General features: G+C 40.9%; 1 protein-coding gene across 2 annotated transcripts in view; it reads right to left on the bottom strand.

The window, feature by feature from the left end:
- The window catches only part of LDLRAD4 (low density lipoprotein receptor class A domain containing 4), a 294829-nt gene that overhangs the window by 247832 nt on the left and 34533 nt on the right, over window positions 1-12464 (bottom strand). Inside the window, exon 2 of one of the 2 annotated variants that reach the window (XM_056332540.1) lies at window positions 3915-3996. The exons of the other annotated variant lie outside the window; for it this stretch is intronic. The gene's annotated coding sequence lies outside the window, so the exon portion shown is untranslated. The remainder of the gene's footprint in view (window positions 1-3914; window positions 3997-12464) is intronic. 2 annotated transcript variants of the gene reach the window in all.

Below are 12464 nucleotides of genomic sequence, written 5' to 3'. Positions count from 1 at the left end.
GATGTTCTTGAATCTCATATTTGTTGCCCAGTCACAGCAATCAAAATCTTTAGCTTCTGAACAAAAAAATACCTCATGCTTATGAGTTTATACAACATTTTTAAAGGTAGTACAGAGACTACGTGTCACTATCTTTTAAGTTCTTGCTTTAAAAAACTACTTCTACTTTTTCGTAATACTTCTTACTATGTAGATATGCAATTTCTTTTCTGTCAATGTCAACAGAGCAGTATTTGATACGACTTTCCCCAAAAGCAAGCCAACCACAGAAAATATAGGTATGATCTTTAGAAGATGCATGTACCCATGACGGTTTATTTTATCTTCTCTTCATTTATGATTAATTCCTGAAATTTGAGCAATCCACTGTAAGAAAAGAAACAACCTATAAAAGTAAGAATTTCATCTACACAAAATCCTCCTTGAGGGTATCCAGAGAAGACGACAGCCCCGCACTTCATGGAACAGAAGTGTTCTAAACCACTTCTATACCACTGAAGCAAGAGGAAGCTAGATCATAAGAGTTAAATAAAGCTGCTAAAATTCAGTAGCACTGCAAGCTATTCCAGACTACAGTTACTATAACCTACACTGGGTGTCCTCTGCATAAGCACCAGTGTGACTTTGTGGACTGCTGAGACTCAGTCTGTTGCAACTGGCGTAAGTTGCCACAGGCGAGTAATCACAAGGAACTGACCTTGGCAAAAGCACATTTTACACTTCACTGCTGTTCAACTGTGTTATACTAAAGAGTGAGCAAGTGAGCACAAGCGGAAGGGAGAGGGAGAGGGAACAAGGGGGGATAGCATAAAAGTGATTGCAGCCATTTTCAGCTTTACCTTCATTTAAGATTTTAAGAGAGGTACATCACCTCCAGTGCACATCACAACCTACACATGGTATAGTTTTTAAGTCATTGTGGTCTGGGATTTTTTGAGGGGAGGAGGGCGAGAAAGAAGGGCAATTAAGTACCTGATTAGGAATTAATACCTAAAAAAACACTCCCAACAAGGGGGGGAGAAAGTACAGAAGACAATTACAACTTCACATTTTCTTACCACTGGATTACTGAATAAATGAGGATCTTTAAATTGTTCTTCCCTCCTGTTTGAGAGTACATTTTGAACCACCTCTTCACTAAAGACTAAAATGTATTCCATGAGGTATGCAGCAAGACATCTTACTCCTGATATTTTAAAGTTACAGCTTAACTTCAGAGGCTCTCTCAACAACCTGGCAGCGATGTGCATGAACTAGCATGGTAAAATTCCCACCACTGCACACACAGTTATGTCTGTCCTTTCTTAACCATGTTTGGTCTCCTTTGGTTTGGATCAGTAACCTCGTTAAATATTTTTCTTTAGTTCCTGCATTAGATTTTTTTGGTATTGATTACCATACCTCCAAAGAAGCAGGACCTGGCAGAGCAAGATGGCACAAGATCCCATCGTTAGCACCAACCCACATCATGTCCAGATTTCATAGGAAGTTTAACACAACGATCTAACCCTGTGGGTATGCTAGGTTTCCAGGACATTTGGGGTTGAAGCAAAACATGCACAAGCTTTGTACAAGTTCCCAATCACTCTCCACTTGGGAAGTGGGCAAGGTATGCAAGTCTAGACAAAATAAAATGAGACTACACGCATTTTGTATCTGCTTCCTTACCACGCTTAGGTCAGTGATCTACAGATGAGAGCCCTCAAAAAAAATCCCTACTACATGCAGCTTCTCTTCCACAACCTTCAGGCTTCAGGCTGCTTCTCTCCTGTGTAGACAGTTTCTCCATTCCTCATTTGCTTGCATAATTAATTAAAACCCCCTGCTACAAAAGCCAGCCTTTGTTCCCCCTCAGACACCCAAACCCTTCACATCTCTGTCTTCACAGAATCTTCATTCCTCTATTACAACTCCTCTTTCTTCATTTCAGTCCTCCAAAAGTCATTACTACCAGTGAAGAAAAGTGGCTTTTTTGGGGCACAGCCATGTTACTACCTCAAACCATTCCCATCTGGCAGAGAGCCATCATGGTTTAATGACCACCACTGTCACTGGCCAGGAAGATACAGGACGACAGCAGATGGCTGATGCATACACACCAACATTCAGCGACTCAGCAATGGTATGATCATGCTTAGCCTATGAATTATAAAACCTGCAATTCTATGAAACATTACTTAAAATTTCAAGGGACTGAAGTATTTGAGTCTGAACCTCAGATCTGGGTCAAAAAGGTGTCAATTGTGGATCTGCAGAATGTTAATAATATCATCAGATTGTAACTCCCCTTCTCACAAATAAAAATGATGTTTAGAAGGCCCACAGGCATGCACCGCGACAGAAAAGCAGGGCTCTGTCATAGCTGGCTGGCTGGGCCACCAAAACACTCATTCCTCGTGGGCAGTGTGTAAGATACTTGTAGGGTCTAGGAGGAGAGTAAACTGATGTCTGACATATTTTGCTGACTGTGCACTTGGGCACAAAATTGAATTATTGACATTTTTACTGACTAATCACAGAATCATAGAATGGTTTGGGGTTGGAAGGGACCTTACAGTTCCGAGGAGCCCCCTGCCATGGGCAGGGACACCTTCCACTACACCAGGTTGCTCAAAGCCCCATCCTGCCTGGCCTTGAACACTTCCAGGGATGGGGCATCCACGGCTTCTCTGGGCAACCTGGCCCAGTGCCTCACCACCCTCACAGTAAAGAATGTCTTCCTAATGTCTAATCTAAGTCTGTCTTCTTACAGCTTAAAGCCGTTACCTCTTGTCCTGTCACCACAGGCCCTTGTAAGAAGTCCCTCTCCAGCTTTGTTGTAGGCCCCCTTCAGGTACTGGGAGGCCACTATAAGGTGTCCCCAGAGCCTTCTCTTCTCCAGGCTGAACATCCCCAACTCCCTCAGCCTGTCTTCACAGGAGAGGTGCTCCAGTCCTCTGGTCATCTTTGTGTCCCTCCTCTGGGCTCGCTCCAACAGGTCCATGTCCTTCTTATGATGGGGGCCCCAAAGCTGAACATAATCCTATAATAATTATAGTAGATGGGGAAAAAACCAAGAAATGGGAAACAGTGCACCAGTTCTGCAGCCATTACTGTAGGCCTTCAGGTGTGTCTATGGTATGGTCACCATTTTGCACAATGGGGCACAGGGAAAGAAAGAAAAGGGTGACAAGAAAATAAGTACCTAAAAGGTACTCACATCCTCGGGAAGAGTGTATGTTTTTACCAGCCCAAAAGTCAATGTATCTTTATATTACACAAAGGCAATCTTAGCTGAAAGCAGGAATTCGGCATTTCTTACTCCTTCAATGCATATCCTAAGCAACAGGTTACTGAATTGTCTCTTTGCAGCACTCCCTCTCATACTGCATCATATTTTAAAACTATGCATCACTCAATGCTGAATGAGCCATGTGACTTTATAGTTCAGCAGCTTGGATCTCATTTTCAAGTAATTTCTCTCATTAGGCAGAACAGAAACATTAACTGGGTCTTCCACATCCAGGCAAGTAATTACCAATATGCTGGTTACTCTGGGCATCTCACTTTTCTCCCTCTTCCTTCACCACCTCTTTCATCTAAGACAATTCCTTGAAACCAATGTATTACCACAAAAAATACCAGGGCTGACAAATCAAAACCTTCCAACATCTAAAAATCACTAGTAAGTTTTAGCTGTAGCTATGTATATGGATATATATCTATACACACACATCAACACGTACACATATATAACTGCTATAAAATATGTATCTAAAAGATCATGATGCTGTGGTATGGTATGGCTGAAATGCTACTGGCATGCAATTAATTTGACCAAAGTATTCCTCTACTGGCAAAAGATTAGTTTGTTTGAATTACATTTACCTTTCTGGAAATGTTTCAGAAAAATGTCTTGCCTAGTTTAAACTCACCCAATACAACATAACAATACCCTTGAAGTCCAGAGTCAGGAGATTCTTCCTTTTCCTTCTAGTTGTGAATATTGAGTGTGGTCTACAACAAAAAAAAAGTGGGGGAGAAGAAGTTGGATAGGCAATCCTTCATGTCCTCAGTGTTTTCAAAATCCTTACTGAACACAGCACAGACTCCAGAGTATCCATCAAGCAATTGCTACTTGATTTCCAGAAAGAAATCAAAGCAGATTTTGTTCCTCCCTAGGTATCTCAACAATCCACATCACTGGTTCATTTTTCTATGTCAGATATTCTGTCTCTCTCTTCACTGTCTTAAACACAAAGATATTAAACTGAAAGGCCTGATGTTCTTCTGCTTCTTGTTAAAAAAAACAAACTATAACGTACAGTTTGCCTTTACTGCTATAAATTTAAATTTAGCATCAGGGAATTTGTAACCTTTTGTCTGAACTTACCTAAGAGAAAGGTTACAGCTTCTATGCCATGAACTACTAACACACTTCACAAAACCAATAGCAACCCCTGAAACATAAGTAAAACCACGAAAAACATAAAATACCCTTTCTCTTAGACACTTCAGTTAACAGCTATCGGTGCTAAGTTAAGGCAAGTACTTAACAGCTTTGTCAGATAAACATGTTTTAGTCTAGAAGCAGCTGTGGAAAGTCCAGCAAACTATTCTCTGCAGTGTTCTGCTAACTCTGGGATTTCCACTTTTCCAGGGAAGATCACTTTATCTGGACAGTATGTTGAACATGTAATTTTGCAGATACTCATGCCGTATAATATCAGCTCAATCTTTCTAGTTCTTTCAGTAATAAAGCAAACTCACAAAAGCTTTCCCTCAGATTTCACAGGCATGTGTGTGCCTCTCTCTCAGTACCCAGGCCGCCGTGCCAATATGTAGGATTAAACTTTTTCCAAGGTTGAATAAGCCACCATCTGTCTATCTTGTGTGGTGCTGTGCGCCATCCGGAAGACTTGTCCCTTAGAGCATGTTTCTACCATATGTCACTCCTGAGTGATCAGTTATGCCAAGACATTTGGGAAAAATGACTAAGTCAAGCTGGAAAACCCTTTTTGAATTCCAGAGGAGGTTTGCCAAGCCTGTATTTGCAAATAACTTTGCATCCACCGACTTTTCCCATATATTGTATGTAATGGTAAATAACCTTTACTCAAACAAACAAAACAATTATTTGGATGATGTACCAGCCCTTCCATTGTCCACAACTCATGTACTTTTTAATAGCCAAGAGATTTAGGTATGATGCATCTTCAGAAAAAATACAAGGAACGTTTACAGAAGAATTGCAACTTTTATGATAACTAAGTTAAGAAAGGAAAAAAACAGATGTAAAGAATATATTGCAAGGAAGGCTCTACTTGGTATTTTAAGACCACAACAAATCATTAATTTCTTTCAAAATACTCAACTAAAAAAACCTAAGGCAATTGAATTCAAGGCTTTTTCCTAATAATAACTGTATCTAAAGGGCTCACCTGCATGCAAAGCGACCACCTAAACTAAATGTTAAACCGCTGATATATCATCGTTCATGCAATTAGAATTTGTATAATAAAGAATATGGCTGTATCCTATTTAAGATTTAAAGAACCATGTTACGTTCCAATTCCTCAATTATTAAATTAAAACTCAAGCCAGCATCGTTCTTATGGGCAGCTCAAGGCTGCTCATTTACATAACTGACTTTCAAGGGCACTTGGTTACACAGCAATTAATACCAGCAAAGAATCTACCAGATCTGCTACTTAATGTTAAGGAAGGCATTCTTGAGAATATTAAAAGAAGAGAGAAATTAGTAAATCGTGATTACAGCCTCCCCAAGTGAGTTTAACATTTGAAGGAAATCTATTCCTAAGGGCGGCAGCAGCAATACTAAATACCAGAAGACAGATGCAGGAATTACTACATTTAGTAACAGAAGTGAGATGAGGAGCAGTACTAAATTCACAGAATTCTGAGGTCTTTTATCTAGGCCTTCCCTTCTGAGTTTGGATAACCATTGAAAAAAGAGAAGATGTCAAACAAGAATTCACTATAGCCCACTGGGATTTGTAGAACAAAGGGCAACAAAAAGCAGAAAAAGTCCATATTAGATGAAGAAGACCAGTACTCAAAAAAGGTGATTATTAAAGGAAACTGAGATAAATTATCACTGCAGAAGAGATTTATTTTTTTTAAGGTACCTAATTTAAACAGTCTCTCCATGCACAAAAAGCAAAACTTGCAAAGGTGAAGGTACTTCAGTCAGGGGACAGGTAACAAATCTATGTAGTGATGAAAGCCTCATACTGCAACAGTGTCTCGTGCAATGGAAAGAGGAAAATAAATACAGAACCGCTAGGCAAACTGGACTACTTGCCTACGTAACACACCTAACGATTCTGAAGCCAGCTCATTTTTTGAAAGGCTCAGCTCCTTCCTGGCCCACTCTGACAGCCTGAGGCATTCCCACCACTCCACCAAGAGACAGTGGAGATACTTGTTCTACAGCACCAACTCTGCTGACCCTTCCTGTCCCAACAGGAAACCTTCAGACTAATGAGTGTCTGTTCTGACTAACGTTCCCCTTGCTTCTTGTGTCCATTTACAGATCCAAATAATCTTCCCTTTAGGATGAAACACGATTTGGGTATATCACTGACTGACTCAGAGGCTGCAAATGGGGACAAGAGGAGGGGAGGGAAATCTATCAAACTTGCCAATTAAGAAAACTCTTATTCCAGATGAGCATTTGCGCTATGAAGCTGGTAAACAGCCTCCTCACAGAAGGAGCAGCTACGTAGCTTCTGCACTATCATCTCCTGCCAGAACTACAGTGGAAACAATAGTTTCTCCTACAGCAGTCATCATTAATATCCCCACATATCTGTAACGAAAAATGACGACGTAAAGAATATAAAGGGAGAAAACTTTAAAACATGGAGAAAGATGCATTTTTCTCTTTATGTTCAGCTGAGAAGGTCCAGGAACTGTCACCCATTTGTCCCACACTATTGTAGACCTACAAGCAGGAATCCTAACAGTCTTTAGAGAAATTATGGGGTTTTAGTTTGGTTTGGTCACTACGAGTCCCTTGGAAATGCTTGGCACACACAGGCAGTGTAATCTGTGTTCCACTTCTAACGTGTACTAAGCCTCAACACTCACTGTTGTTCTCACACACTTTTTAGGAAACTCTCCTGTGCTCCTGGAATCCCTAAGCCTGGGATCCCAGCAATCACAGGCAAAAGCATTCCTCTAGGGATAAATTCACCCTGTGGCAGAACTAAATATTTCTGTTACCTAAATGCAAAACTTAAACATCTGCTGATAAATATAAGACTACAACACATAGAAGGCAAAAAACAGTGAAATGCATTTCTACAGGAAACCTCGTTTGGAGCAGATGACTGCAGAGACAGTGTTTACAGACAACAAAGGCTCTCCGAGCATAAGGCCAAACTCGAAGACTTGTTATGTTCTCCAAGCCACCCATCTGCGGGGTATTTCATTTTTTCCCACATTCATTCATCAAAGTTCATTCCCCAGCTGAGACTCCAGGCCCTAATTGGCAACAGTTTCTTTCACTGACCAAGACATAAGGAAGAAAATACAGGTTGGTGGGAAGCTATCAAATGTCACTAAAAACTGTGAGGGAGCCAGCCAGTCCTCTAATATAAAGTCCATTCTGCAAGTGCTACGGTACTACAACATAAAAAAGTTTGTTGCTCAAAAAGTTAATGCACTATTAAAACAACGTGCAGTCCCTTTTCTCATTAGTAATCAGTATTAGTAAACTAACTCAAACAAAGTCTCTACATGCAGTGTAGAAGTAGTTTGGAGTTTATTGAGTTATCTTGGTTAGGAGTGCAAAAAGAGGGATTGGGGGAAGGGGGGGGAAGGTTTGCTTTTTCTGAGCACACAGATAAAGCAGTTTTCCCCACGTAGCTTTCCTCATCTTCACTCCCCCTCCTCCTCCACACAAAACCCAAGAAAATCTGCCATTGCTTTAGGTCAAAGGAAAAACAGGCCCAGCTGCCGTAAGCCAAACAACGTACAGGTTTGCTTTCTCCCCTGCTGTTTTGGCTCGAGCTCTTCAGACTGGAAAATTCAGAAGCACGATCTCCCAAGCTCTATAAATGCCAGAACCATCTAAGAGGAAAATAGGACAAGGCCACCCCCAGGCAAGTTTGTACTAAAATCTGCTGGCTGCAAGGCAAAAATACAGTAAACATCGCATAGGGACAGACTGCTCCTTGGAAAATATTCCACAAGAACAATATAGCTTCCAAAGAAAGGCTGTGCTAAAGGGACTTCTGGAGGAAAAAAATGCAATGTTTTAAGATCCTTGTGAGGAGTTAGCAAGCTAATGGCACACTCAACGACAAATTGTGTGACAGGCAGTATGTTTTTGACATTAATCCAAAGAAGAAATGTAAAAGCGACATTGAGTGTTCTCTCCAAAGTGGTAACAAATTCAGTATCCTAGAATAGTCCTGCAGTTCAGTAAAGAAATTTTGCTTTTGTCCTGCCAACTGATTTCATGGAATAAAACAAATAATAACAAGCAATTAAACTGTCAATATCATCTTGTCTTTTCAGGAAAGACAATTTAAGTTATGTTTCTACAGTCCTTGAGAGATGAACTTTGCAACCAATTACTGTATGTTTTAACGTGCTGTATACTGACTCAACCTAGAAAAACAAGCCAAAAACAGAAGTTGAAACATCCTTTTTCCTGTGTAGCTCCAATGTGCAGTAGCAAGAAGCTAAACAACATGCTCTCCACCAGATGGCTGAAATAAAAAGAACACTCCTTCTGATTAATTAGGAAACAAATGAATCTGCTGTTAGCACAACAAGTTACCATCAGGAAACCTGGGCTCCCATTAAACTTTGGTATTTATGCCTTCTCTGCAACCGTTGCTCAAGACCATCCCCAGATTTGTCTCTCATTTCAGAAGCAAAACATTGCACACAAGTCCATCACACACAAGTATCACACCAGATACTGCACAACCAAGAAGGCCATTGGCGCTTTTCACAGACAAATACTACTATAAGTGAGAGAGAAAAGTTTCCGAAAAGAGAATATGCCCATCAGAACTGAAATGAATGAAGGTCTCCTAGTGCTGAGAGGAATCACCTCTGGCAGAGTCTCTAGGTAAAACACCACATCCCTCATCAGGGTTCAGTGAGCAATGGAGGCTCATGCACGCACACTCAAGATCTCCAGCTGGTCCAGGAAACAGAAATCCCCAGACCAGATACAGCACAGGGAGCAAGGATGTGACACCCTGAGCAACAGAGGCCAGCCCTGGTTCCCTGATGAGGCTGCCAAGGATGGCTATTAACACCTCGAGTGAAGGTTCAGAATACGGTGCAGGCACTGGGTATGGAGGGCGGGGGCGGGGAAGGTGTAAAACACAAAACAGGCACAAAACACATACAAGTGTATGCATTTAGAACATGAATAACTTACAGTGCTACTGAGGTGAGGGACCTGGGGAAGAAGGGAACTGAGCTCACCCAGCCTGGGGAGGTGTGGGCAGTTGCAGGTAAGAGCTTTCGGTGTTGTCATTATTCCTCTGCTTTCAATGGAAGACTGCTGTTTCAGCAACATACAGTGTGAGCTCCAAAACTGGGAAAGACACATTCAACAAAACCATGCCCCTGTTGCTAAGATGAGGATAAGGATCCTGAGGCAGAGATTTCCTAGCTTTCCTTGCATGAACAACTGGTTTTTTGCACCAAATCTGGGACCCAGTATTTCAGTAACAGCAGTTAAAGGACCACTTCAGAAGATGCTGGCAATGCACTGAGAAGGAACCTGCCCTGTTTGAGGGGTAAAGCACAACTTCACCTTCTTTAACAACAACATGCATGCCTGAAGAGGCATGATGCCTTCGTGAAAATCCAGAGCTGCCAACAAACCCACACCACTGTAACTTAAAGAGTATTTTCTCTTATGTGCGCAACTGAAGTTCTCAAATTTTCTAGTGACAAAGGGAATGGTGGAGACATTTACTAGAAACTAAATCCAAGACTGCTTGTAAAAATCCAAGTAAAGGTACTATATCCTCTTAAGTAATTGAGGAAGCTGGGAGACTAAATAAGAACAATCAAAAAAGGCTTCCTCTCACACTAAAAAAGGATTCCAGGAATTTTATACATATAGCGAGGCCACTTAATTCAGCTAAATGAGCTTATTATCTCACTTTTCCTTATAAGCTTGTAATAGTTACCTACTGTGGGAAATACAAGGTTACACTGAACCGCAAAAGACCATAGGAAACACTAATGTTTCACAGTGCACCTACCCATTACATCATACATACAATTACAGAAAAAAAATTACTATTTTTTTTTACCATGTAGTGTCAGAAAATGGACCCATGTGAACTTTCAGTAAACGTAGCATTCTTTGCCACAGTGTTTTATGAAGACCCACCTCTCTTTTGTTTGCTTATACTCTTACTTTACTCGATGCCTCCCAGGACTTGTGTAGGAAGAGGCAGTGAACAACTGAACCTGCACACCCTCTCGCCATGACTCACAATACTGCAGACCTCAAGAATATCCTCCAATGTCTCTTCTTTGCAGGATACAGAGCCCCAGCATTCTTTGCACATAAGCCTTTCCACACCTCTTACGACTGCTGCTTTCTCCAAATTTTTCCCATCCTACTGTATTGTTTCTGAGCTGAGTGGACCTGAACCGCCTATGCTATACAGGATACTGGTGAGCCGTGAACCTACACATTGGCAACAAGAATGCCATCTGTTTAATTCTCTATGTATTTATTAATATTTCCTAGCATTTTATTTGCTTCTCCAATTAGTGTAGCGAGTTCCTGTTTTACATTGCTATTTATCATAACCTGACTCACTCATGGTAACGGCTCGAAGCCCATCATTTTTTAGTGGAATCACAGTTATTTTTCCTCATGTAGATCGCTTTCCATTTATCTGCGCTGGATTTTACCTGCTTTTCTACTATTCAGTCACACAGCCATGTAAGGCACTACTCAAGTTCTTCATGGTTCACTTCAGCCTTACTACCATGAACATATTAGTATCATCAGCAAACCTTCTCACTTCATTAACAAGCCCTTTCTCCAGTGTACTTTCTTTATGTTAAATACACCAACCAGTCCAACTACACTGGTGACAGTCAGAAGGGACCACTTATTCCTACCTTATTCTTCCCCTCTTTTAACCCACATATTAGTCCATGACATGACCCTCCTTCATGCACAGCTGCTTGGCCTCCTTCTGGTAAAGAAGGTCAAAGACCTCTGAATGCCATTCAGATCTTTTATATTCACTTGCACGTCCGCTCCATCAAAGGGCTTCAGTTACTTTGCAAGGTGGCATTTCCCTTCGTAAAACAAAAGTTGACTCTTCCCGCAGAACTTGTATTCATTCAGGTAACACATTTGTAAATATCATGTTATGAAATAGATTTTATTCTATTCTATTCTAATAGATGAATTTTGCATCTTTCCAGACAAGATGTTAGGAAAAAAGGAATGTAATTTTCTGCCTTTTTTAAAAAAGGAAAGGGAAAAAAAAAGACCCATAAGCATTTTCTTATTTTCAGGCCAAATAGCCAGAGAATTTAAGGTACCACCAACCTCTCCATATACAACTAAGAAGTGACACATGCACAATAACAATTTTTCCTCTTGTAACTCTTCAGTGAAGACAAAACTTCATTCATTTTTCTAACAATTTTTAATCCGAGGAACAAAAAGTAAGGAAATACTTAAAAAAATGAAATATTTTCCTGCTGTTTGCCAGATGTGTGGGACTGGCAGCAACTGTACAGCACCAGGAAATTTTCTGAGTCAGCAAGTTACAGCTTATTCCAGGTTTTCTCCTGGATCTTAGGCAAATTTCTACTATTCTTCACCAGCTTAACAGACTAATTTCCATCCCTCTATTGGCTCATTGTTGCTGATCATTAAGTTAACTGGCACAGGGAACTGTGTCCTGCCAGTCTCCCATCCTAGCTGTTTCCTGCCAGCACACCACAGAGGGCACGGGTACCCCCACTTGATTTCTGAAAAGATCCAACAATGATTTGTAGGAGTTAAAGAGATGGGAAACTGATTCCACTTACTCCCATGTGTTCCTGCATGGACACTAGCCGCAGCCTAACCCTTAAACTTATGTCCGAAACCTGCAATGACCCCTCTCATAAAAGTTGTCTCCTAACATTTATCCTAGCAGTACCTGTAACAGCCTCAGCTTCTTTGATATCACCGCTTCCAATCTCTTTGTATCTGGCTCATTTCTGTGAACGGTGGCCAGCAGCTCTAAAGAGCACAGGACACCAGATGAGTGTTGGCACCCTCAATTTACATCTCACACCAAATAACTAGTTTATCAACAAGCTAAAAAGACCAAGAAAGCAGCCCCAAAAAAACATTTCAACAAAGTGTGGCTTCATCATTAAAATCTCTCTTTATTCAAGCTTTCTTGTTGGTTTTATTATATGGAGAGGCAGAGAGCTCTGTAAACAGATCTGCTTGGTTT

This window comes from Falco biarmicus, chromosome 3 (genome assembly GCF_023638135.1).
Source record: "Falco biarmicus isolate bFalBia1 chromosome 3, bFalBia1.pri, whole genome shotgun sequence".
Lineage (NCBI taxonomy): Eukaryota > Metazoa > Chordata > Aves > Falconiformes > Falconidae > Falco > Falco biarmicus.
The sequence above is the reverse complement of the archived record's forward strand: the minus strand, read 5'-3'. Positions and strand labels throughout refer to the sequence as shown.